At 46.0% G+C, this 27,677-nt stretch overlaps 1 protein-coding gene across 3 annotated transcripts in view; it reads right to left on the bottom strand.

The window, feature by feature from the left end:
- LOC139228802 (zinc finger protein 362-like) overlaps positions 1–16,071 on the bottom strand; it is a 76,352-nt gene extending 60,281 nt beyond the window's left edge. For all 3 annotated transcript variants that reach the window (XM_070860185.1, XM_070860184.1, XM_070860186.1), the window contains exon 1: positions 15,998–16,071. The gene's annotated coding sequence lies outside the window, so the exon portion shown is untranslated. The remainder of the gene's footprint in view (positions 1–15,997) is intronic.
- Positions 16,072–27,677: the final 11,606 nt, after the last annotated feature.

Raw genomic sequence — 27,677 nt, 5'->3', positions numbered from 1 at the left:
TTCTCTGATGGGCCCTCCGTGGCACCCACTGCTGCCTCCTTAAAAGCAGTGTCCAAAAATGCCCACTAATCCTTAAACACTCCCTCCTCCCTCTTCTTCAAGAACCTCCTTAAAACCCAGCACCGACCCAGATTTTGGTCACCCCTCCTGATCGCTCCTTCGTTGACTTGGCATCTGTTATTCCTCACACCTTGAGACATTTCTCCACATTAAAGGCGCTGTATGAAAGATCCCATGGCACTATCTCGAAGAAGAGATGGGGAGTTCTCCCCGGTGTCCTGGCCAATATTTATCCTTCAATCAACATCACACAAAAAAACAGATTATCTGGTCATTATCACATTGTTGTTTGTGGGAGCTTGCTTGTGCTCAAATTGGCTGCCGCGTTTCCTACATTACAACAGTGACTACACTCCAAACGTACTTCATTGGCTGTAAAGGGCTTTGAGATGTCCGGCAGTCGTGAAAGGCACTACATAAATCCAAGTCTTTATTTTTTAATATAAATACAAGTATTATTGGTGTTATGTGAGAATTTAAACAGCAAGTGTTGTAGGCTAAAGGATTGTGAGGACTTCATCACTGAATTTGACCCTATCCCCATTTGGCATCTACACACATGCACATTAAGGCAGGAGCCACTGAATAGGGATGTTGCCCTTCCCGACGCCAGGGGCTAGACAGGCACCAGTTGCAGACACCTTACTGCTACACTAGCTGAGATCGGCTCCTCCAGTACAGAGCAGGGTTTCCACTTTGGACCTTCCAGGTCTGAAAGGCTCAGTAGCAGATCAAATTTACTCACTGAGCCATTGGGGAACTTGTGCGAATTTTAATGGCCACCAGTATTGGAAGGGTTACATTATAACTGGACGAGTAAACTCCTTTTTTCGCACTTGAATGAATACAGTAGTTATTTTAAGCAACAGAACTGTCATCATCTTCATGAGAGCTCAAGCCTCGTACACGCTACAGTGGGCTTGTTCAGACATTCTTGAAATGTCCATTTCCACCAGCAACTCACAATCAGCTGACCTGGCACAAATTCAGGAAACACATGCAAGTTCCACGTCTCCCTGCCACTGCGTGACGATAACAACATGTATTTATATAGCACCTTTAACATAGTAAAACGTACTAAGGTGCTTCACAGGAGTGTTATAAGACAAACATTTGACACTGAGCCACATAAGAAGAAATTACAGCAGATGATCAAAAGCTTAATCAAAGAGGTAGGTTTTAAGGAGCGTCTTAAAGGTGGAAAGAGAGGTAGAGAGGTTTAGACAGGGAGTTTCAGAGCTTGGGGCCCTGGCAGCTGAAGGCATGGCCACCGATGGTTGAACAATTATAATCAGCGATGCTCAAGAGGGCAGAATTTGAGGAGCGCAGACATCTCGGGGAGTTGTAAGGCTGAAGGAGATTACAGAGATAGGGAGGGGCAAGGCCATGGAGCAATTGGTAAACAAGGATGAGAATGTTGAAATCGAGGTGTTGCTTAATCGGGAGCCAATGTAGGTCGGCGAGCACAGGGGTGATGGGTGACCGGGACTTAGTGCGAGTTAGGACATGGGCAGCCGAGTTTTGGATGACCTCAAATTTACATAGGGTAAAATGTGGGAGGCCAGCCAGGAGTGCACTGGAATAGTCAAGTCTGGAGGTAACAAAGGCTTGGATGAGGGCTTCAGCAGCAGATGAGCTGATACCTGAAAGCTCTCGGTTGGTTTAAGGCAGGAGTACGATTGCTGTCTCAGCTACGAGCCCCAATTAAAATGGTCCACAAACAGAAAGTATTTTGATTGGAAGGTGGAGGGAGGAATCGGTGGCACAGTTGTAGATACTGACCTTCAACCAATGGGATTGGGGATCAAACCCAACACAGATCGATGGGATATGAGTCTCCGCAATAAGCACCCCCACCCCACAGCTGGCTGTAAAGGTCCTACGCTAAATGAGTTTGAGCAACCTCAACCCAGTTCCTAGTGACCCCACAACTCAAATGTACCATCTTGTAAAACCTTACTCCCAGGCCGGATGAATGGCTGGTGTGCGAAAGTGTCACGACGATGCAGCCAGTTTCTCTTGAAGTTGGGGCTAAGACGCACCAATGCAGTAAAACAGAAGAAACTTCACTCTGCGTCTGTGTGATACCAGACCGAGGAATGCTTGGTGGGTGCATTATGCAATACTCTGCTTCCAGCGTGAAGCATCGACAGACAAGAGCAGCTATTGGAGAAAGAGCACTGACTCCATCAGGCCAGATCTACAACGCGCTCTCCCGGCGAGCAAGGCTACACATTGGCAGCAGAACCTTGGAAAATGACTGAAAAGGTAAAGTGGTCCAATTCCTGAGCTCAAAAATCCTTCACCTTGAAGAGCCTAATAAACCCAACAATTGAGGGCTCGAGCCGTTTATTTATTCTGCTCGTCCAAGCACCTGACTTTCTCACCTGAATTTTCCCAGAAAAATACAGCAGCAAAGTAGTAAAGAAAGACTTGAATTTCTAACAGTCCAACTTCTACCTAGTCATGACTCTCGATATCTTCCCACTCCAAATTTTCTTAACAGTTCACATGTAGTAAAATTGAAAAATCTACCTGAAATCAAAAATATTTCCACAAATGACTTGAGCCGTCTGTTGCATTTAAGGTTAACCAGAAGTCCATTCAGACTCAAATTCGAAGTTCAAGTTCAGAGTTAATGAGTCAAAATGGAGAACTAGGTGGTGAATTCGTCCCTAGGAGTTTTTAAACACTTTGAAAATATGATAGCACTTACTAATTGTACCACTGACAGCTAGTGGCAGGAGGCAATACCACACAAACCAGTCTTTGTATCAATTGCGCATTGCCTGAGGTTCTGCAGCTGACCTGACCGGTCCCTGTAAAGGTTACTACTCAAATACTTGTGGTTTGTAAACTGATCAGCTCAATTAGAAGTCAATAAGTTGCTTGTAACTTTCAGGCTCTTGGTCGATGGCTAACTTACTCTTTACAAAAATTGGTTTGCTGTGGGGTGGGTGTGTGATTGATAGAAGACCCTGAGAAATAGGAGCAGTAGGAGGTCATTTGGCCCCTCGAGCCTGCCCCGCCATCGAATAAGATCATGGCTGATCTGATCTTGACCTCAACTCCACTTCCCTGCCCGTGCCCCATAATCCTTCACTCCCTGATCATTCAAGAATCTGTCTATCTCCACCCTAAATATATTCAATGACCTAGCCTCCACAGTTCGCTGGGGTAGAGAATTCCAAAGAGTCACAACCCTCTGAGAAAATAAATTCCTCCTCATCTCCATTTTAAATGGGCAACTTATTCTGAGACTGTGCCCCCTAGTTCTAGATTCCCCCACGAGGGGAAACAAAGGCTTGATGAGTTATCCAATTTGGGCACATTGAATCTTTGCTGTGGTGGCTAGTTGGATTGTAGAGAGGTAAAGAAGATGTTCTGGCTGATGTTCGGGAGAGGGGCTACCCAATTTGCCCCAAAAGGAGGCTGCTCCAGAATACTGACGTCGGTTGGCTCACTCGGTTTAGAGGTAGACTGCAGGATGGGTTTAATTTATTTCAGGCCCTGTTCAGTATCTGTAAGATTTCAATAACTAATCAAAATAACAGAAATAAAGGAATAATGGAGATGGGGGAAGAGGGGGTGTAGAGTGAGCATGTGTGGATGTCACAACTGGGTGAGGTTGTGATTTCCTCACTACTTCATTGTTGAGTACCCAGTCAGCACCCAACACCCAGGTTTACACATGAGGAATGATGCCCTTGGGTGAAATACAGAATGGTAGCCAACATCCTGTGAAACCAAAAACCAGCATAACTGAACGGAAGGGAGAAACCCGAAGGCCATTTAAAAATAAAATATTTATGTGTGGTCTTTACATTAGACAGATATGATCTTATCTGAATTACATTGAGACAAAACAACCAGGTTAAGTCCTGCCCCCTGACCAAACAGAAAAACTGTCTGGTTAGCACATTCAATGAGAAAACTGAAAGTGATGTGCCAAAGAACATAAGAAATAGGAGCAGGAGTAGGCCATTTGGCCCCTGGAGCCTGATCCGCTATTCAATAAGATCATGGCTGACCTGATCCTGGCCGCAACTCCCCGCCCGCTCCCCATAACCCTTGACACCCTCATCATTCAAAAATCTGTCTATCTCCAACGTAAATATATTCAATGACCCAGCCTCCACAGCTCTCTGGGGCAGAGAATTCCAAAGATTCACGATCCTCCGAGAGAAGAAATTCCTCCTCATCTCCATTTTAAATGGACGACCCTTTATTCTGAAACTATGGTCCCTAGTTCTAAATTCCCCCACGAGGGGAAACATTCTCTCTGTATCCACCCTGTCAAGCCCCCTCAGAATCTTATATTTCAGTAAGATCACCCTCATTCTTCTCAACTCCAATGAATATAAGCCCAACCTGCTCAACCTTTCTTCATAAGACAAGCCCTTCATATCTCAGGAATCAACCAAGTGAACCTTCTCTGAATTGCCTCCAATGCAAGTATATCCTTCCTTAAATAAGGAGATCAAAACTGTACACACCAATGGTCTCACCAATACCCTGTATAGTTGTAGCAGGACTTCCCTACTTTTATACTCCATCCCCCTTGCAATAAAGGCCAAGCATTTGCAATAAAAGCATTTCAACAGTGGCATAACAGAAAGGCTCAGGCGCCAATGCAACAGGTCACAGAAATGGATGAACACGAGGTTAATTCCCTGGTTGGCAAGCTCCTGATCTTGAACTGTACAGTCTAGGGAAAATGTTGAGAAACAAGGTAGAGATAATTCCGCAGCCATGCCACCCAGGTTGGTCGTGTGCATTTTCACTTAGCTGTCTCAAAGGCAGATAAAACAGGAAGTCATCATAAAGTAAATGGTACAATTTTAAAAAGGCTTCAGGAATAGAGAGACCTGTGGCTGTATGTACACAAATCTTTGAAGGTAGCAGGACAAGTTGAGAAGGCTGTTAAAAAAGGCATATGGAATCCTTGGCTTTATAAACATAGAATACAAAAACAAGGAAGTTATGCTAAACCTTTATAAAACAATGGTGAGGCCTCAAATTGAGTACTGCATTCAATTCTGGGCATCACCCTTTACGAAGGATGTCAAGGCCTAAGAGAGGTTGCAGAAGAGATTTACTAGAATGGTACCAGGGATGAAAGACTGGAGAAGCTTGGGCTGTTCTCATTAGAGCAGAGGTTAGGAGATCTAATAGAGGTGTTCAAAATCATAAAACAGTTTTGATAAGGGTAAAAAAGGCAAAACTATTTCCAATGGCAGAAAGTAACCAGAGGACACAGTTTGGCAAAGGAACCGACCAGTTGCACAGTGAGTTGCTATGATCTGGAACGCACTGTCTGGAAGCAGATTCAATAGTAACTTTCAAAAGTGAATTGGATAAATACTTGATGGGAAAACATTTATCGAGCTATGGGGAAAGAGCAGGGGAGTGGGTCTAGTTGGATAGCTCTACCAAAGAGTCGGCAAAGGCACGATGGGCCGAATGGACTCCTTCTGTGCTGTATCATTCTATAATTTCTATGTATTGCCGGCCTCAAAGTCAAGGAATCAATTGGAGAGGAAAATCAAAAGGAAGATTATCTTCATTTAAAATGAGGAGTATTTCCCTCATAGCTGGCAGTAGGAACGATGTTCGACCAATCAACCTTAGTGCCTGTCCATAAATTTTAATCCAGTATCGCAAGATTTATGCAAATGAGGAAGGTCATTCAGCCCACCCATCCAGGCAGAACTTACAGTCCCCATCACAGCAGCCAACTCTTTCTTAAAGGATTGCACCTCTGGGGAGGCGTGATCGGCAGAGAGCGGGTAGGGAAAACCAACTCGAGTGGTACCCTGCTCCTGACAAAATGCCCAGAACACGACCTTGTCATCACCAACAACTTGTTCCGCCAGAGGGACAAGTACAAGGCTTCGTGGCAACACCCCCGCTCCAAGCATTGGCACCTGCTCGAGCAAGGGATCACAAGGACGTGCGCATCACCCGCGCCATGACAGGAGCTGATGATTGCTGGACGGATCACTGCCTAATCCGTTCCGTCATCAACATCAATATAGCCCCAAAGCGACGACGGCAGAAGCTGAGCCGCAGAAAAATCAACGCCGGGGCACTCAAAGACCCAGCTAAGAGAGCCCTATGCAGCCAGCGCCTCATTGCCAACCTGTCAACCCTTGATGACCCCAAGATGCAGAGTGCCCACAGCACTTGGTCTGCTCTCTTGGCCACCACAATCAGTTATTAAGGATGAAATAACAGCGCATTTGGAAAGTAGTGGCAGGATCGGTCCAAGATGGATGGATTTATGAAAGGGAAATCATACTTGACAAATCTCCTGGAATTTTTTGAGGATGTAACTAGTAGAGTGGACAAGGGAGAACCAGTGGATGTGGTGTATTTGGATTTTCAAAAGGCTTTTGACAAGGTCCCACACAAGAGATTGGTGTGCAAAATCAAAGCACATGGTATTGAGGGTAATATACTGATGTGGATAGAGAACTGGTTGGCAGACAGGAAGCAGAGAGTCTGGATAAACAGGTCCTTTTCAGAATGGCAGGCAGTGACTAGTGGAGTGCCACAGGGCTCAGTGCGGGGGCCCCAGCTCTTTGCAATATACATCAATGATTTGGATGAAGGAATTGAGTGTAATATCTCCAAGTTTGCAGATGACATTAAACTGGGTGGTGGTGTGAGCTGTGAGGGGGATGCTAGGAGGCTGCAGGGTGACTTGGACAGGTTAGGTGAGTGGGCAAATGCATGGCAGATGCAGTATAATGTGGATAAATGTGAGGTTATCCACTTTGGGGCAAAAACACGAAGGCAGAATATTATCTGAATGGCAGCAGATTAGGAAAAGGGGAGCTACAACGAGACCTAAGTTGGCATACAGGTACAGCAGGCGGTGAAGAAGGCAAATGGTATGTTGGCCTTCATAGCTGGGGGATTTGAGTATAGGAGCAGGGAAGTCTTACTGCAGTTGTACAGGGCCTTGGTGAGGCCTCACATAGAAACATAAAAACATAGAAAATAGGTGCAGGAGTAGGCCATTCGGCCCTTCGAGCCTGCACCGCCATTCAATGAGTTCGTGGCTGAACATGCAACCTCAGTACCCCATTCCTGCTTTCTCGCCATACCCCTTGATCCCCCTAGTAGTAAGGACTACATCTAACTCCTTTTTGAATATATTTAGTGAAGTGACCTCAACAACTTTCTGTGGTAGAGAATTCCACAGGTTCACCACTCTCTGGGCGAAGAAGTTTCTCCTCATCTCGGTCCTAAATGGCTTACCCCTTATCCTTAGACTGTGACCCCTGGATCTGGACTTCCCCAACATTGGGAACATTCTTCCTGCGTCTAACCTGTCGAAACTCGTCAGAATTTTAAACGTTTCTATGAGATCCCCTCTCATTCTTCTGAACTCCAGTGAATACAAGCCCAGTTGATCCAGTCTTTCTTGATATGTCAGTCCCGCCATCCCGGGAATCAGTCTGGTGAACCTTCGCTGCACTCCCTCTATAGCAAGAATGTCCTTCCTCAAGTTAGGAGATCAAAACTGTACACAATACTCCAGGTGTGGCCTCACCAAGGCCCTGTACAACTGTAGCAACACCTCCCTGCCCCTGTACTCAAATCCCCTCGCTATGAAGGCCAACATGCCATTTGCTTTCTTAACCACCTGATGTACCATGACACCCAGGTCTCATTGCATCTCCCCTTTTCCTAATCTGTCACCATTCAGATAATAGTCTGTCTCTCTGTTTTTACCACCAAAGTGGATAACCTCACATTTATCCACATTATACTTCATCTGCCATGCATTTGCCCACTCACCTAACCTATCCAAGTCACTCTGCAGCCTCATAGCATCCTCCTCGCAGCTCACACTGCCACCCAACTTAGTGTCATTCGCAAATTTGGAGATACTACATTTAATCCCCTCGTCTAAATCATTAATGTACAATGTAAACAGCTGGGGCCCCAGCACAGAACCTTGCGGTACCCCACAAGTCACTGCCTGCCATTCTGAAAAGTACCCATTTACTCCTACTCTTTGCTTCCTGTCTGACAACCAGTTCTCAGTCCACGTCAGCACACTACCCCCAATCCCATGTGCTTTAACTTTGCACATTAATCTCTTGTGTGGGACCTTGTCGAAAGCCTTCTGAAAGTCCAAATATACCACATCAACTGGTTCTCCCTTGTCCACTCTACTGGAAACATCCTCAAAAAATTCCAGAAGATTTGTCAAGCATGATTTCCCTTTCACAAATCCATGCTGACTTGGACCTATCATGTCACCTCTTTCCAAATGCGCTGCTATGACATCCTTAATAATTGATTCCATCATTTTACCCACTACTGATGTCAGGCTGACCGGTCTATAATTCCCTGTTTTTTCTCTCCCTCCTTTTTTAAAAAAGTGGGGTTACATTGGCTACCCTCCACTCGATAGGAACTGATCCAGAGTCTATGGAATGTTGGAAAATGACTGTCAATGCATCCGCTATTTCCAAGGCCACCTCCTTAAGTACTCTGGGATGCAGACCATCAGGCCCTGGAGATTTATCGGCCTTCAATCCCATCAATTTCCCCAACACAATTTCCCGACTAATAAGGATTTCCCTCAGTTCCTCCTTCTTACTGGACCCTCTGACCCCTTTTATATCCGGAAGGTTGTTTGTGTCCTCCTTAGTGAATACTGAACCAAAGTACTTGTTCAATTGGTCTGCCATTTCTTTGTTCCCCATTATGACTTCCCCTGATTCTGACTGCAGGGGACCTACGTTTGTCTTTACTAACCTTTTTCTCTTTACATATCTATAGAAACTTTTGCAGTCCGTCTTAATGTTCCCTGCAAGCTTCCTCTCGTACTCTATTTTCCCTGCCCTAATCAAACCCTTTGTCCTCCTCTGCTGAGTTCTAAATTTCTCCCAGTCCCCAGGTTCACTGCTATTTCTGGCCAATTTGTATGCCACTTCCTTGGCTTTAATACGATCCCTGATTTCCCTTGATAGCCACGGTTGAGCCACCTTCCCTTTTTTATTTTTACGCCAGACAGGGATGTACAATTGTTGTAGCTCATCCATGCGGTCTCTAAATGTCTGCCATTGCCCATCCACTGTCAACCCCTTAAGTATCCTTCGCCAATCTATCCGGGCCAATTCACGCCTCATACCTTCAAAGTTACCCTTCTTTAAGTTCTGGACCATGGTCTCTGAATTAACTGTTTCATTCTCCATCCTAATGTAAAATTCCACCATATTATGGTCACTCTTCCCCAAGGGGCCTCGCACAACGAGATTGCTAATTAATCCTATCTCATTACAGAACAGCCAGTCTAAGATGGCCTCCCCCCTAGTTGGTTCCTCGGCATATTGGTCTAGAAAACCATCTCTTATGCACTCCAGGAAATCCTCCTCCACCGTATTGCTTCCAGTATTGCTTCACCTGGAATATTGTGTTCAGTTTTGGTCTCCTAATCGGAGGAAGGACGTTCTTGCTATTGAGGGAGTGCAGCGAAGGTTCACCAGACTGATTCCCGGGATGGCAGGACTGACATATGAGGAGCGACTGGATCAACTGGGCCTTTATGCATTGGAGTTTAGAAGGATGAGGGGGGATCTCATTGAAACATATAAAATTGTGACGGGACTGGACAGGTTAGATGCAGGTAGAATGTTCCCGAAGTTGGGGAAGTCCAGAACCAGGGGAAACAGTCTTAGGATAAGGGGTAGGCCATTTAAGACTGAGATGAGGAGAAACTTCTTCACTCAGAGAGTTGTTAACCTGTGGAATTCCTTGCCGCAGAGAGTTGTTGATGCCAGTTCATTGAATATATTCAAGAGAGAGTTAGATATGGCCCTTACGGCTAAGGGGATCAAGGGGTATGGAGAGAAAGCAGGAAAGGGGTACTGAGGGAATGATCAGCCATGATCGTATTGAATGGTGATGCAGGCTTGAAGGGCCGAATGGCCTACTCCTGCACCTATTTTCTATGTTTCTATGTTTCTAACCAGTGCCTGCGAAGAGACGCTCGGTCACTCAGCCAGGAAACACCAGGACTGGTTTGATGAGAATGACCAGGAGATCCAAGAGCTAATAAATCGCAAGCGCAGGGCATTTCTGAACCTAAAGCAACAACCCAACTCGGGAGCAGCAAAGCAGCTCTACAGGCGGCTTAAGGCCGAGGTCCAACAAAAAACCCGCAACCTAAAGAATAGACGGTGGGTGGAGAAAGCACAGGAGATACAGCAGCTGGCCGACAGCCATGCCTTGCGAGGATTCTTCATCACAGTCAAATCCACCCACGGCCCAAGCACCCAAGGCCCCACCCCACTGCTGGCCAAGAACAGGGAGACATTCATTAAGGACACCGAGCAGTCAGGACCTGCTGGAAGGAGCACTTTGAAGATCACCTTAATCGAGACTCTGCCTTTGACGCGAGTGTCCTCGACTCCATCCCACAGCATGCTACTCGCCACCATCTCAGCAAAACCCCAGCACTGCACGAGGTATAAAAGGCCATCCGTTAGCTCAAGAACAACAAGGCATCAGGAGCAGATGGAATCCCTGCTGAGGCACTAAAGTATGACAGAGAGGCACTATTGGCTCGAATGCATGACCTCATCTCTTTCATCTGGAAGGAGAAGAGCATGCCGGGAGATCTCAGAGATGTAGTAATTGTGACCATCTTTGAAAAAGAGTACAAGTCCGACTGCGGCAACTACAAAGGAATCTCCCTGTTGTCAGCCACTGGGAAAGTCATCGCTAGAATTCTCCTCAACCGTCTTCTCCCTGTGGCTGAGGAGTTCCTCCCGGAGTCACAGTGCGGATTCCGTCAACTACAGGGTACAACGGACATGATCTTTACGGCACGACAACTGCAAGAGAAATGCAGGGAACAGCACCAACACTTGTACATGGCCTTCTTTGACCTTACAAAGGCCTTTGATACTGTTAACTGCGAAGAAATATGGAGCGTCCTCCTCCGCTTCGGCTGCCTCCAAAAGTTTGTTGCCATCCTCTGCCTACTCCACGATGGCATGCAAGCCGTGATCCTGACCAATGGATCCACCACAGACCCAATCCACGTCCGAACCAGGGTCAAGCAGCGCTGCGTCATCGCGCCAACCCTCTTCTCGATCTTCCTCGCTGCAATGCTCCACCTCACAACTCAACAAGCTCCCCGCTGGAGTGGAACTAAACAAAAGAACCAGTGGGAACCTGTTCAACCTTCGTCGCCTCCAGCCAGATCCAAGACTGTCCCATCCTCTGTCGTCGAATTACAGTACGCGGACGACGCGTGCGTCTGCGCACATTCAGAGGCTGAACTCCAAGCCATCATCAACATCTTCACCGAGGCATATGAAAGCATGGGTCTTACACTAAACATCCATAAGACAAAGGTCCTCCACCAACCTGACCCCGCCACACAGCACTGCCCCCCAGTCATCAAGATCCACGGCGCAGCCCTGGACAATGTGGACCACTTTCCATACCTCGGGAGCCCATTATCAGCAAGGGCAGACATCGGTGACGAGGTTCAACACCGCCGCAAGTGCGACAGCGCAGCCTTCGGCCGCCTGAGGAAGAGAGTGTTCGAAGATCAGGACCTCAAATCTGGCACCAAGCTTATGGTCTACAGGGCTGTAGTGATACCCGCCCTTCTGTATGGCTCAAAGACGTGGACCATATACAGTAGACACCTCAAATCGCTGGAGAAATACCACCAACGCTGCCTCTGCAAGATCCTGCAAATCCCCTGGGAGGACAGACGCACCAACGTCCGTGTTCTCGATCAGGCCAAAATCCCCAGCATCGAAGCACTGACCACACTCGACCAGCTCCATTGGGTGGGCCATATTGCCCACATGCCGGACACAAGACTCCCAAAGCAAACGCTCTACTCGGAACTCCTACACGGCAAGCAAGCCCCAGGTGGGCAGAGGAAACATTTCAAGGACATCCTCAAAGCCTCCTTGACAAAGTGCAACATCCCCACTGACACCTGGGAGTCCCTGGCCAAAGACCGCCCTAAAATGGAGGAAGAGCATTCGGGAGGGTGCTGAGCACCTCGAGTCTCATCGCCGAGAGCATGCAGAAAACAAGCGCAGGCAGCGGAAGGAGCGTGCGACAAACTAGACTCCCCACCCACCCTTTCCTTCAATGACTGTCTATCCCACCTGTGACAGAGACTGTAATTCCCGTATTGGAGTGTTCAGTCAGCTGAGAACTCACTTTTGGAATGGAAGCAAGTCTTCCTCGATTCCAAGGGACTGCCTATGATGATGATGAAAGAATTGCATTGTCTTTGCTACCACAACCTAACCGGGAAGTCTATTTTGTGTGTTTATCACTCTTTGTTTGAAGAAGAACTGACGTCGTTTCCCTGTTTTAATCCGTGTCTACTCTCCTACTGTTGCGGTTGAAACATTAAAGAAACATTTCAGGACAAGACTTGGCGATGTGTTGAAGAAATATATCCCCCATTGTTTCTCAATGTTTGATAAATAATTAAAAACTTATGCCTCACTAGGGTTAGCTTCCCAATCAAGGCCATTTTCCTGGTGTTTGATCATTCAGGTCTGATGTTTCAGCATTCAGCCTTGGAAACAGCCCTTCCCCTAGTTGCTTCATTTAAAGTAATACATCAGAGATTTTCGCATAGAGGGTGGATGAGCTTAGAGACAAGGTTGGTGCATTTTGGACTATCCAATGTAAAACTTTCATTCTCTTCTTCCGCCCCCAGTGGATCAGTGGGTATCGCCCTCACCTCGGCATCAGAAGGTTGTGGGTTCAAGTCCCACTCCAGGGACTTGAGCACAAAAATCTAAACTGACACTCCTGATAATGCAGCACTGTCGGAGGTGTGTCTTTCGGATGAGATGTTAAACCGAGGTCCCGTCTGCTCTCTCAGGTGGACGTAAAACATCCCATGACACTATTTTGAAGAGCAGGGCCAATATATATCCCTCATTTAACATCACTTAAAAAAAAAACAGATTATGTGATCATTATCACATTGCTATTTGTGGGAACTTGCTGTGCGCAAACTGGCTGCTGCGTTTCCGACATTACAAAAGTGACTACACTTCAAAAAGTACTTCATTGGTTATAAAGTGCTTTGGGACAACCGGTGGTCATGCAAGTCTTTCTTTTTCACACTCCACATAAACAAGATTTCACCAAAATGAAGCCTGTAAGGTTGAGCCTTTGAGAATTCCTGTCTGCTGGTTGTTATCCAGTGACTCCTGCTGGTAAATTGTGCATGGGGGATGTTGGGTGAGAAGAGGGTCAGGCTCTGCAGTAATGCCCCTATGTTGGAATATCTTGCTGACACACAGAGATTAAATTTCTTCTGGTAGTTAATTTTTTTTGTAAAATTCCATCGGACATTATTTTAGTGTACTAATTAACTGTGCAACGAAGGTTCGCCAACTGATTCCTGTGATGGGGGAATTGTCCTGAGGAGAGATTGAGTAGACTAGGCCTATATTCGTTAGAGTTTAGAAGATTAAGAGGTGATCTTATTGAAACATACAAAATTCTTACAGGGCTTGACAGGGTAGATGCAGGGAGGATGTTTCCCCTGGCTGGGGAGTCTAGAACCAGGGGTCACCGTCTCAGAATAAGGGGTCAGCCATTTAGGACTGAGACGAGGAGAAATTTCTTCACTCAGAGGGTTGTGAATCTTTAGAATTCTCCACCCCAGAGGGCGTCTCCACCTCAGTCGTTGAGACAAGATGGATTTTTGGAAATTAAGGGAATTGGGGGATATGGGGACAGTGCAGGAAAGTGTTGAGGTCAAAGATCAGCCATGATCTCATTGAATGGCAGAATAGGCTTGAGGGGCCAAATGGCTTACTCCTGCTCCTATTTCTTATATTCTTATGTTAAAATAACAGATTTGTCTGTGCCCTTAACAGAGTGCGAAGTTTCACACCCAGCAAATGACCAATTGGGTTAATTACCAGAGTTAACATCCATGAAATTGTAAACCAGTGTGAGCTGAACCTGCAGGTTAAGAGATGAGAACTTTGGAGGAGGGATGGATGAAACAAAAAATAAAACTGCAGGAAATGAGAACATTTTTAATTCCATCTATTGTACTCATTATTATGGAAAATATTAAAATAATTTCTGAAATCTCCAATTTAGCCTGATCAAAAGCCAGCAATTAATTTCAACAGTTCGATAATGACTGCAAACAAGAAATGGAAGAGTATGTCTCCCTCTCTCAGTGGAGCAGATAACCCGACAATGCTGAAAATCTACAGCACTTGTTTTCAAAAGTTTTACATTATTGGCCCAGCTACACCACACGCCATCGGAAGTCTCCAGAAAAAAGGGATCAGGGCCAACGCCACTGGGTGCTCCGATAGGTCACCTCATCTGTCCAACCAGATCACATCAGACGAGACACTGACCATCTGTCCAGCCATCACCTGGCCAGTGACCTGTTCAGCTGAGAAATTGGCTCGCTGCCCATTCATCACTTGTCCAGTGACCTGCCCAGCCATCATATCCAAAATGACCAGTCCTGACTAGACACTGAATACCTGTCCAGAGATCACCTAACCCCTCTTGCAGAATCATCTATCCAGAATGACCGCCTAGCCAAACTCAGGAGTGAGAACCTGTACAAGGACACAAGACAACCTCCTCACCCAGACAGATTGTGTGGTCTTTTCAGCCACCTGCGTTGGGACTGGTGCGCTGCTGCCCACATTTCCCCAGCAGTGAGTGGGGACACAGCAGGAGGACAACCTGGGAGCACCTGGTCCTGAACAGACAGAGCCCTTCCATCCATCAATCAACCACCGCAGCACTCAACAGCAACACAGCAACTACCATCACTCTGTCCAGCGGCGTTTCAGAATCAGCAAATAAAAACGCATTTTTCTTTTCCTTACATTTCTGACATACTGTTTCCACCCCCCCCCCCCCCCTCAGAGAATATTCCCTTCTGGTGGTGCATTTTGCATATTTCCTTATCAGCCTCAATGATTTGTTATTTCATGCAATTTAATCCTCGCTTTTCGCTTTAACATATTAATTATTCAATTAAGATGAACACAGTCGATTTAAAAAGTGACAATTTCTCTTTGTAAAACATTGAGTTGAATCAATTTTTTTTTAAATTCAATTAATGCAAAACTTTTGAACATTATAAACAGAAAAAAAAACTTTTAATCTATCAAGCCAAAGCTTCGATTTAAAATTCACAACTTAAAAAAATATATAACTTAATGCAAAACCTATTAGTAACATTTCTTAAACACCATTTCAAAGGTTTATGTTTTAATTGTGTAAAGGCGCAGGATGTCTGTTTCACGCTCCAAAAAAAATTCTGCAATTCACAAAATTGATTTAAAAAAAATGTAAAATGTCTTTTTTGAATTGGTCAGAAACTTTTTGCAAAAAAAATTAGAAAGACTGGGATTATTCTATTGCCCCGATTGCTGCGGTTGCCCTGCTGCTCTGCCTCTCCCACATTCTCAGACTGTCTGGAGTTTTTTTAATAAAAAAAGCGACAAAAGAAAAAAAAAACAAAAATGGCAGCCAGTGTTTAAAAAAAGGACATAGAGTCGCCATATTTTGCAGGTCCCAAAGTAATGAAACACAAAAAAAAGCGATCTGCCCAGATCAACGGAAACATTTGCATGTCTGATGATTCATTGTTTACGTGCGATTTAAGAATTGCCAAGGGTTTGAATCGCCCGGCACACACACACACCACACACACACTACACAAAAAAAATCCAGACGCCTGAACACTTCCTAGAACACGCATGCCTTGCATTGCGTTTGAATGCAAAAGCCAAAGATCTGAAAATACTGTAACACTTTGCACAGAGCAAAGCTTCTTCTCGCCTTTAATCTCGCCATTTGCACCACCAGCATCGTCTGCACCGAGTGCAGCAAATGAAGTTTTGAAATCAGAGCATTGCATACAGACCTTGCTTGCAAAGGGTCTTTTTTAAAAAAAAAAATAAAAGGGTTGCGATGATCTTCGGGCTTGTTTCAGGCAGATCTCATCTTCCGGGTCGCCTGCTATTCACTTCTGGTTACTGCAGGCAGTGAGGGGGTCTGGGGCTGGGAAAGCAGCACACGAAAAGTAGCTCAATGCCACGATATTTTACTCACTCACACTCACAGGAACATTCCTTACTATATAATCCCTTATTATTTCAACATTGCATTGATCTGTTATATATAGAACTGAAGTATGTTCACTGGGCTGCAGCCTACAAAGTGACCCCATAGCTTTAGAAGCATCATATTCCAGTGCTTTTCTTTAAAACTAATTTTGTTTCACAAACCGTGATTTTTATTTAGTGCAGCATTTTGTATCTTAACCCGTTGCTGGGGTATTTAAACCATTCTTCTCCAGACAAATATTTGCCTTCACAAATATGCTCTGCAGTAATGAGGTTTACAGTGCGCTGGTTATGGGGGAGCTTTCAACAAGAACTTGCATTTATATAGTGCCTTTAACGTCGTAAAATGGCCCAAAATGCTTCGCACGAGCGTAATCTGACACAAGTTATCACTAAGCCAAAGAAGGAGGCATTAGGATAGAAGAAATTCTGTTAACAACAACTTGCATTTATCTAGCGCCTTTAACATAGTGCAATGTCCCAAGGCGCTTCTCAGGAGTATAATCAGACAAAGAATTTGACACCGAGTTGCATAAGGAGAGATTGGCGCAGGTTACCAAAAGCTTGGTCAAAGAGATAGGTTTTAAGGAGCGTCTTGAAGGAGGAAAGAGAGGCGGAGAGGTTTAGGCAAGGAGTTCCAGAGCTTGGGGCATAGGCAGCTGAAGCCACTGCCACCGATGGTTGAGCGGTTATAAGAACATACAAAACAGGAGCAGGATTAGGCCATTTGGCCCATCGAGCCTGCTCCACCATTCAATAAGATCACAGCTGATCTGATCATGGACTCAGCTCCACTTCCCTGCCCGCTCCCCATAACCCTTTACTCCCTTATCGCTCAAAATTCTGTCTATCTCTGCCTTAAATATATTCAAAGACCCAGCCTCCACAGCTCTCTGGGGCAGAGAATTCCATAGATTTACAACCCTCTGAGAGAAGAAATTCCTCCTCATCTCAGTTTTAAATGGGCGGTTGCTTATTCTGAGACTATATCCCCTAGTTTTAGTTTCTCTTATGAGTAGAAATATCCTCTCTGCATCCACCTTGTCGAGCCCCCTTATTATCTTATATGTTTCAAGAAGATCACCTCTCATTCTTCTGAACTCCAATGTGTATAGGCCCAACCTACTCAACCTATCTTAATAAATCAACCCCATCTCCAGAATCAACCCTAGTGAACCTTCCCTGAACAGCCTCCAATGCAAGTATATCCTTCCTTAAATACGGAGACCAAAACTGTATGCAGTACTCCAGGTGTGGCCTCACTAATACCCTGTACAGTTGTAGCAGGACTTCTCTGCTTTTATACTCTATCCCCCTTGCAATAAGGCCAACATTCCATTTGTCTTCCTCATTACTTGCTGTACCTGCATACTAAATTTTTGTGCTTCATGCACAAGGAGCCCCCAGGTCCCCCTATTATGCAACACTTTGCAATTTTTCTCCAATTAAATTATAATTTACTTTTCCATTATTTCTGCCAAAGTGGATAACCTCACATTTTCCCACATTATACTCCATCTGCCAGATTTTTGCCCACTCACTTAGCCTGTCAAAATCCCATGCAGATTTTTTGTGTCCTCCTCACAACTTGCTTTCCCACCCATCTTTGTATCATCAGCAAACTTGGCTACATTACACTCGGTCCCTTCATCCAAGTCATTAATATAGATTGTAAATAGTTGAGGACCCAGCACCGTTGCCTAGTCACTGTTTGCCAACCGGAAAATTACCCATTTATCACCACTCTGTTTTCTATTAGTTAGCCAATCCTCTATCCATGCTAATATATTACCCCCAATCTTGTGCAGTAACCTTTTATGTGGCACCTTATCGAATGCCTTCTGGAAATCTAAATACACCACATCCACTGGTTCCCCCTTATACACTCTACTCGTTACATCCTCAAAGAACTCCACCAAATTTGTCAAACATGATTTCTCTTTCATAAAACCGTGCTGGCTCTGCTTGATTGAATTATGCTTTTCCAAATGTCCCGCTACTGCTTCCTTAATAATGGACTCTAGCATTTTCCCAATGACAGATGTTAGGCTAACTGATCTATAGTTTCCTGCTTTCTGTCTGCCTCCTTTTTTAAAAAGGGGCGTTACATTTGTGGTTTTCCAATCCGCTGGGACTGCCCCAGAATCCAGGGAATTTTGGTAAATTACAACCAATGCATCCACTATCTCTACAACCACTTCTTTTAAGACCCTAGGATGTAAGCCATCAGGTCTAGGGGACTTGTCCGCCTTTAGTCCCATTATTTTACCGAGTACTACATCATTAGTGATAGTGATTGTATTAAGTTCCTCCCTTCCTATAGCCCCTTGATTATCCGCTATTGGGATGTTTTAGTGTCTTCTACCGTGAAGCCCGATGCAAAATATTTGTTCAATGTTTCTGCCATTTCCCTGTTCTCCATTATTAATTCCCCAGTTTCATCCTCTAGGGTACCAACATTTACTTTAGCCACTCTTTTCCTTTTTATGTAACTGTAGAAACTCTTACTATCTGTTTTTATATTTCATGCTAGTTTACTCTCATAATCTATCTTCCCTCTCTATCATTTTTTTAGTCGTTCTTTGCTGGCTTTTAAAAGTTTCCCAATTCGCTGGCCTCCCACTCGTCTTGGCCACATTGTATGCCCTTGTTTTCAATTTGATACCTTCCCTTATTTCCTTAGTTAGCCACGAATGGTTATTCCTTCTCTTACAGTCTTTCCTTCTCATTGGGATATATTTATGTTGCGAGTTATGGAATATCTCCTTAAATGTCTGCCACTGCTCATCAACCGTCTCATACTTTAATCTATTTTCCCAGTTCACTTTAGCCAATTCTGCCCTCATACCTTTGTAGTCTCCTTTATTTAAGCTTAGGACCTGGTTTGGGAACCAACTTTCTCACCCTCCAACTGAATTTGAAATTCAACCATATTATGGTCACTCATTCCTAGAGGATCCTTTACAACAAAATCATTTATTAATCCTGTCTCATTACACGGTACCAGATCTAAGATAGCCTGCTCCCTGGTTGGTTCCGCAATGTACTGTCTCAGGATGCTATCCTGGATACTCTCTATGAACTCTTCCTCAAGGCTGCCCTGGACAATTTGCTTTGTCCAATCAATATGAAGGTTAAAATCGCCCGTGATTATTGGCATTCCTTTATTACAAGCCTCCATTATTTCTTGATCAGGGATTATAATCAGGGATGCTCAAGAGGGCAGAATTAGAGGAGCATAGATATCCCGAGGGGTTGTGGGGCTGCTGGAGATTATGGAGATAGGGAGGGGTGAGGCCATGGAAGGATTTGAAAACAAGGGTGAGAATTTTGAAATCAAGGTGTTGCTTAATCGGGAGCTAATGTAGGTCAGCAAGCACAAGGATGATGAGTGAACGGAATTTGGTGCGAGTTAGGACACGGGCAGCTGAGTTTTGGATGACCCTAAGTTTACATCGGGTAGAATGTGGGAGGCCAGCCAGGAGTGCGTTGGAATAGTCAAATCGAGAGGTAGCATGAATGAGGGTTTTGAACACGAGAATGAACATTTTTTAATGGAGGCATTCGGGGACTGGGACCCAATGTAGGTCAGTGAGCTCAGGGGTGATGGCTGAACAGGACTTGGTGCCAGTTAGGATATGTGCAGCAGAGTTTTGGATGAGGTCAAGTTTATGGAGGGTGGGAGATGGAAGTCTGGCCAGGAGAGCATTGGAATAGTTGAGTCTTGATGTAACAAAAGCATGGATGAGGGTTTCAGCAGCAGATGGGCTGAGGCAGGGATGGAGCTGTATAATATTACAGAAGTGGAAGTAGATGGTCTTCGTAATGGAGAGGATATGGGGTCAGAAGCTCAGATTAGGGTCAAATAGTCTGGGTTAGCCTGCGACAGTGTGGCTAGAGAACGGAGTTTGTAGCGGGGGCTGAAGACAATAGCTTCAGTCTACCCAATGTCTTATTGGAGGAAATTTTGGCTCACCCAGGATTGGATGCCAAACTAGCAGTGTGACAACATCATCATAGGCAGTCCCTCGGAGTTGAGGATGACTTGCTTCCACTCTAAAAGTGAGTTATCAGGTGACTGAGGAGTCCAATGCGGGAACTACAGTCTCTGTCACAGGTGGGGCAGACAGTGGTTGAAGGAAAGGTTGGTTGGTGGAGCCTGGGTTGATGCCTCCTCCTTCCGCTGTTTACGCTTTGTTTTCTGCCTGTTTTTGGTGATGGGACTCGAGGTACTCAGCGCCCTCCCGGATGCTCTTACTCCACTTTGAGTGGTCTTGGGCCAGGGATTCCCAGGTGTCAGTGGGGATGTTGCACTTTGTCAAGGAGGCTTTCAGGGTGTCCATGAAGCGTTTCCTCTGCCCACCTGGCTCGCTTGCCGTGTAGGAGTTCCGAGTAGAGAGCTTGCTTTGGGATCTCGTGTTGGGTATGCAGACGATGTGGCTTGCCCAATGGAGCTGATCGAGTGAGGTCAATGCTTCAATGCTGGGGATGTTGGCCTTAGCTAAAACACTGATGTCGGTGCATTTACCCTCCCAGGGGCTTTTCAGGATCTTGCAGATGCAGCGCTGAAGGTACTTTGAGATGTCTGCTGTATATAGTCCACGTCTCTGAGCCATATAGGAGGGCGGGTATCACTACAGTCCTGTAGACCATAAGCTTGGTGCCGGGTTTGAGGTACTGGTCTTCAAACACTCTCTTCCTCAGGCAACCGAAGGCTGCATTAGCACACTGAAGGTGGTGTTGGACCTCATCATCAATGTCTGCACTTGCTGACAGTAGACTCCCGAGGTATGGAAAAGGGTCCACGTTGTCCAAGGTCTCGTCGTGGATTTTGATAATCGTGGGGCAGTGCTGTGTGATGGGATCAGGTTGGTAGAGGACATTTATCTTATGGCTGTTTAGCATAAGGCCCATGCTCTCGTACGACTCGGTGAAGGTGTTGACGATGGCTTGGAGTTCGGTCTCCGAGTGCGCGCAGACGCAAGCGTCGTCCGCGTACTGTAGTTCAAAGACAGAGGATGGGACGACCTTGGATTTGGCCTGGAGGTGACGGAGGTTGAACAGATTCCCATCTGTTCTATAATTCAGCTCCACTCCAGCGGGGAGCTTGCTAAGATGAGATGTAGCATTGCAGTGTGGAAGGTCGAGAAGAACAATGACGCAGCCCTGCTTGACCCCGGTCCAGACGTTAATTGGGTCTGTGGTGGATGCATTGGTCAGGTTCATGGCTTGCATGTCATTGTGGAGCAGGCAAAGGATGGTGACTGTCATGTATGTAGACCATGAATACTAACTGTATAGTCACATAAGGTGTGCCACCCAAGGGCACTGCAGTGGGAGACCTGAGGATCACCTGCATAGGTGTGCAGGGCCCAGTATAAAAGGCTGCCCACCATGCTTGTGCCTCACTCTGGAGTTACAATAGATGGGAGTAAGGTCACAACAGCTCAAGTACAATACTAGACCTCGTGGAGTCATTCATAAGAGTATTAAAGACTTAACAACTGGCGACAAGGTTACGAACTTTCACGCAAAAATGATTAACGTTGGTGCATTAGAAAAGTTCTCAGAGGGTGAAGATTGGGAAGCCTTTACGGAGCAGCTCGACCAATATTTCGTAGCAAATGACCTGGTAGACGATGATCCAGCCACGCTGGCAGATAAGCGCAGAGCTATCCTGTTGACCAGTTGTGGGCCTGCCGTCTACGACCTCGTCAGGGACTTGCTTGCACCAGAGAAAACAACGACCAAGTCATACGAGGAGCTGAAAGTGCTAATTCGGGACCAACTCAAACCGAAGGAGAGCATCCTCACGACCAGGCATCGATTTTATACACACCACCACCCTGAGGGCCAGGAAATCGCAAAGTACGCTGCCGACCTCAGGAGGCTGGCAGGACCGTGTGAATTCGGCGCATCCCTCGCCGATGCATTGCGGGTCGTCTTCGTAATTGGCATCGGTCATAAGGCCCTTCTTCACAGGCTACTGTCTGCCGAAACCACCGTCACTTTGCAGAAGGCCATCAGCATCAGCCAGGCGTTCATGACCTCAAGCTGCAGCTCCAAGCAGATGATGACTCACTCTCAGGATGGCAAGTACTGTAAATAGAATGGCGCCTTTCACAGGCAGAACTGTTGAACATGAATCTGCCCAGAGCAGAGCGTACAGGCCCCCAAGTCCTTTAGCTCAGAGTCCGCCGAAGGGTGCAAACGTAAGTCAAGTAGCACCATGCTGGCGTTGCGGAAGTAATCACAGGGCTCATCAGTGTCGGTTCAGAGACTATGTGTGTAAAGGCTGCAGCACAAAGGGCCACCTCCAGCGAATGTGCAAAAGAGCTGTGACTCACCACGTAGAAGAGGAGTCAGCAGATGGCTGTGGATTACGAGGAGATGGCTAGCGAGGCAGCTCAGTCCCAGGACGAAGTGTATGGAGTATATACCTGCACCACAGATTGTCCTCCAGTGATAATGGAAGTCGAGATAAATGGCGTTCCAGTCTTCGTGGAAGTGGACACGGGGGTGAGTCAGTCAGTAATGAGCTAGGAAGCCTTTGAGAGGCTATGGAATGATCAAGCTGAACAGCCCAAGCTGGTCCCGGTTCAGGCAAAGCTGCGCACCTACACCAAGGAACTGATATCAGTTGTCGGTAGTGCAGATGTAAGTGTATCCCATGATGGCGCGGTGCACAATTAACCATTGTGGATTGTTTCAGGTGATGGACCAACGCTACCTGGAAGAAGATGGATGGGGAAGATTAATTGGAACTGGGAAGACTTCATCCCTCCAGCGATCGACATCCCCCATGCTCAGAGGCAGAGCAAGCCCCCACCTTCGGTTGGACCAGGCACCAGAGAACAGATCCGCGCAGCCCCCGAGGCACAGACTGCTCATCACAACTGTGTGGTGATGATCCGGCCGAGATGACCCGAACGCACCTTCCCGGTTTCAGTGGCAGGACTCCTGGGGAGGAAGGTTAGATCCGAGGGCGCCTTCCCAGCTTCAGTGACAGAATCCCTGGGAAAGAAGATCGCGGCAGTTGATATCATGGACAGGAAAAAGATGGACAGCAAAATTCTAAAGGGTCAAAGTGTTATGAAAAGGCAAGCCTGAAAGCTCGGTGCCTGAAGGCGAGGAGTATTCGGAACCCAGGAGAGGGCTCTGAGCTACTTAGAGTGAGTGAGAGCGCAGATGAGCAGGACCCCAAGAAAGAATGCAAAAGGCAGGAGGCAACAGAGCAGAGTAGCACTGGGGTAAGTGTAAACCACAAGGTGATAGGAAGGGACAATATGTATGAATATAAAGGGGCTGCAGGAGGGGTCAAAACTAAAAATCATGGTTTAAAAACTAGTATTAAAAGACTCTACCTAAAAGCATGCAGCATTCGTGAAATAAAGTAAATGAGTTGACGGCACAAATCATTACAAATGGGTATGATTTGGTGGCCATTACAGAAACATGGTTGCAGGGTGGCCAAGACTGGGAATTAAACATACAGGGGTATCTGACAATTCGGAAGGATAGACAAGAAGGGAAAGGAGGTGGGGTAGCTCTGTTAATAAAGGATGATATCAAGGCAGTTGTGAGAGATGATATTGGCTCTAATGAACAAAATGTTGAATCATTGTGGGTGGAGATTAGAGATAGTAAGGGGAAAAAGTCACTGGTGGGCGTAGTTTCTTAGCCCCCAGATAATAACTTCACGGTGGGGCGTACAATAATCAAGGGAATAATGGAGGCATGTGAAAAAGGAACGGCAGTAATCATGGGGGATTTTAACTTACATATCGATTGGTCAACTCAAATCGCACGGGGTAGCCTGGAGGAGGAATTCATAGAATGCATACGGGATTGTTTCTTAGAACAGTATGTTACAGAACCTACAAGGGAGCAAGCCATCTTAGATCTGGTCCTGTGTAATGAGAAAGGAATAATAAACGATCTCCTAGTAAAAGATCCTCTCGGAATGAGTGATCACAGTATGGTTGAATTTGTAATACAGATTGAGGGTGAGGAAGTAGTGTCTCAAACGAGCGTACTATGCTTAAATAAAGAGAACGACAGTGGGATGAGGGCAGAGTTGGCTAAAGTAGACTGGGAACACAGACTAAACGGTGGCACAATTGAGGAACAGTGGAGGACTTTTAAGGAGCTCTTTCATCGTGCTCAACCAAAATATATTCCAGTGAAAAAGAAGGGCGGTAAGAGAAGGAATAACCAGCCGTGGATAACCAAGGAAACAAAGGAGAGTATCAAATTAAAAACCAATGCATATAAGGTGGCCAAGGTTAGTGGGAAACTAGAAGATTGGGAAAATTTTAAACGACAGCAAAGAATGACTAAGAAAGCAATAAAGAAAGAAAAGATAGATTACGAAAGTAAACTTGCGCAAAACATAAAAATAGATAGTAAAAGCTTTTACCGATATATAAAATGGAAGAGAGTGATTAAAGTAAATGTTGGTCCCTTAGAAGATGAGAAGGGGGATTTAATAATGGGAAATGTGGAAATGGCTGAGACCTTAAACAATTATTTTGCTTTGGTCTTCACAGTGGAAGACACAAAAACCATGCCAAAAATTGCTGGTCACAGGAATGTGGGAAGGGAGGACCTTGAGACAATCACTATCACTAGGGAGGTAGTGCTGGACAGGCTAATGGATCTCAAGGTAGACAAGTCCCCTGGTCCTGATGAAATGCATCCCAGGGTATTAAAAGAGATGCCGGAAGTTATAGCAGATGCATTTGTTATAATCTACCAAAATTCTCTGGACTCTGGGGAGGTACCAGCGGATTGGAAAGCAGCTAATGTAATGCCTCTGTTTAAAAAAGGGGGCAGACAAAAGGCAGGTAACTATAGGCCGGTTAGTTTAACATCTGTAGTGGGGAAAATGCTTGAAGCTATCATTAAGGAAGAAATAGCAGGACATCTAGATAAGAATAGTGCAATCAAGCAGACGCAACATGGATTCATGAAGGGGAAATCATGTTTAACTAATTTACTGGAATTCTTTGAGGATATAACGAGCATGGTGGTTAAAGGTATACCGATGGATGGGGTGTATTTAGATTTCCAAAAGGCATTCGATAAGGTGCCACGCAAAAGGTTACTGCAGAAGATAAAGGTACGTGGAGTCAGAGGAAATGTATTAGCATGGATCAAGAATTGGCTGGCTAACAGAAAGCAGAGAGTCGGGATAAATGGGTCCTTTTCAGGTTGGAAATCGGTGGTTAGTGGTGTGCCACAGGGATCGGTGCTGGGACCACAACTGTTTACAATATACATAGATGACCTGGAAGAGGGGACAGAGTGTAGTGTAACAAAATTTGCAGATGACACAAAGATTAATGGGAAAGCGGGTTGTGTAGAGGACACAGAGAGGCTGCATAGGGAATTAGATAGGTTACGCGAATGGGCTAAGGTTTAGCAGATGGAATACAATGTCGGAAAATGTGAGGTCATCTACCTTGGGAAAAAAACAGTAAAAGGGAATATTATTTGAATGGGGAGAAATTACAACATGCTGCGGTGCAGAGGGACCTGGGGGTCCTTGTGCATGAATCCCAAAAAGTGAGTTTGCAGGTGCAACAGGTAATCAGGAAGGCGAATGGAATGTTGGCCTTCATTGCAAGAGGGATGGAGTACAAAAGCAGGGAGGTCCTGCTGCAACTGTACAGGGTATTGGTGAGGCCATACCTGGAGTACTGCGTGCAGTTTTGGTCACCTAACTTAAGGAAGGATATACTAGCTTTGGAGGGGGTACAGAGACAATTCACTCGGCTGATTCTGGAGATGAGGGGGTTACCTTATGATGATAGATTGAGTAGACTGGGTCTTTATTCGTTGGAATTCAGAGGGATGAGGGGTGATCTTATAGAAACATTCAAAATAATGAAAGGGATAGACAAGAAAGAGGCAGAGAGGTTGTTTCCACTGGTCGGGGAGACTAGAATTAGGGGGCACAGCCTCAAAATACAGGGGAGCCAATTTAAAACCGAGCTGAGAAGGAATTTCTTCTCCCAGAAAGTTGTGAATCTGTGGAATTCTCTGCCCAAGGAAGCAGTTGAGACTAGCTCATTGAATGTATTCAAATCACAGATAGACAGATTTTTAACCAATAAAGGAATTAAGGCTTATGGGGAGCGGATGGGTAAGTGGAGCTGAGTCCACGGCCAGATCAGCCATGATCTTTTTGAATGGCGGAGCAGGTTCGAGGGGCTAGGTGGCCTACTCCTGTTCCTAATTCTTATGTTCTTATGTTCTTATGTAAGATGGCGTCCAAACCACGTGGTGCAGCGCTAATGGAGCAACGACACGTGGTTCCATGCAAGGAAGACGATTGGGATAAAAGTAGTAAGGCCATTTTAAAGGAGGCCAGCAACCCGCCAATTTTTGAATGAACTGCTTGAAATTGGTAACCAATGTAAAAGTCCAGCTGTAACGAGCAAAATGTTGTTGAGCGATTACGGGTGCAAATTGCAATCAGCCAATGTAATGGACGAACACCTAACGGTCATATACAGGTCCAGCGGGCTACCCAATGCTGTAGCCTGTGTCCCTGGGACCAGAACAGCTGAGAGAAATAGACAAGCCGCAGAGTAAACGATCCCTGGAGAGCAGCGGCACCGGTGGCGACACCCTGCCTCAGATCGGTTTAACATTGCAGGCACCCGATGGCATGTACCGCCACGGGCCAGAAACAGTAAACTGCACCTATGCTCGCTGTCGGCTACCATCGCCCACCACCCGAGTGGAAAAGGCGCAGCCCAAAAGCCCACTCGCCACCACGGCAAGGCCCAAGAGCGAAGGGTCACCCGCAACGGCTCCTCCGAACGGGACCTGGACCAGCCAGGATCCCAAACTAGAGAGTGCTCATAACGGTGCCCTCAAGGAAAGCGAGTCGGCAGTCCCCTGCGAACTGCTAGACAAGACGAGGCAGCCCCACCGTCGCTTGGACGAAACGCTCACTCGCTCAGACCGCTTCCTAGTGAGCAGCAGCGACACTGTGCCAAAGGCTGCAAAAAGGATGAGGAGTGATAGTGAACCAAGGTCACAGTCATGCAGGATGTTATTTATGACTTTGATTCGGCCCTTTTCAATCAAGCTTAGTTTCTACCAGTAAGCAATAGGGTTACTGTCGGTCCAGTTTTGGATCAGATGGTCCAACTTTTGACCAAGCAACCTGAATTTTTTTAATATCCAAACTGGACACCGAGGGGCCGAAATTGCCCTCTCAAAAAGGCCCCCGGGATGGCAGTGGCAAAAATGGCTTTGCGTCGCGCCCCATAACCTTTGCCCTGGGCGCCAGCGCACATGCCAATATTGTCATCGATGATGTCATCGCCGTGCGCTCCGACCCCTTATCGCCCCGCGCCAACCCCTTTGCGCCCCGAGGGGGAAATTGTCCCATGGGAGCGAGGTTGGCGCAGGGCGATGCTCCCGACAGCTTTGCGGGTCGCGAAGCTATGGTGGCTATGGCGC

The sequence above is a fragment of the Pristiophorus japonicus genome, chromosome 18, assembly GCF_044704955.1.
Source record: "Pristiophorus japonicus isolate sPriJap1 chromosome 18, sPriJap1.hap1, whole genome shotgun sequence".
Classification (NCBI taxonomy): Eukaryota; Metazoa; Chordata; class Chondrichthyes; family Pristiophoridae; genus Pristiophorus; species Pristiophorus japonicus.
Note: the sequence above shows the minus strand (reverse complement) of the source record. Positions and strands in the feature narration are given on the sequence as shown.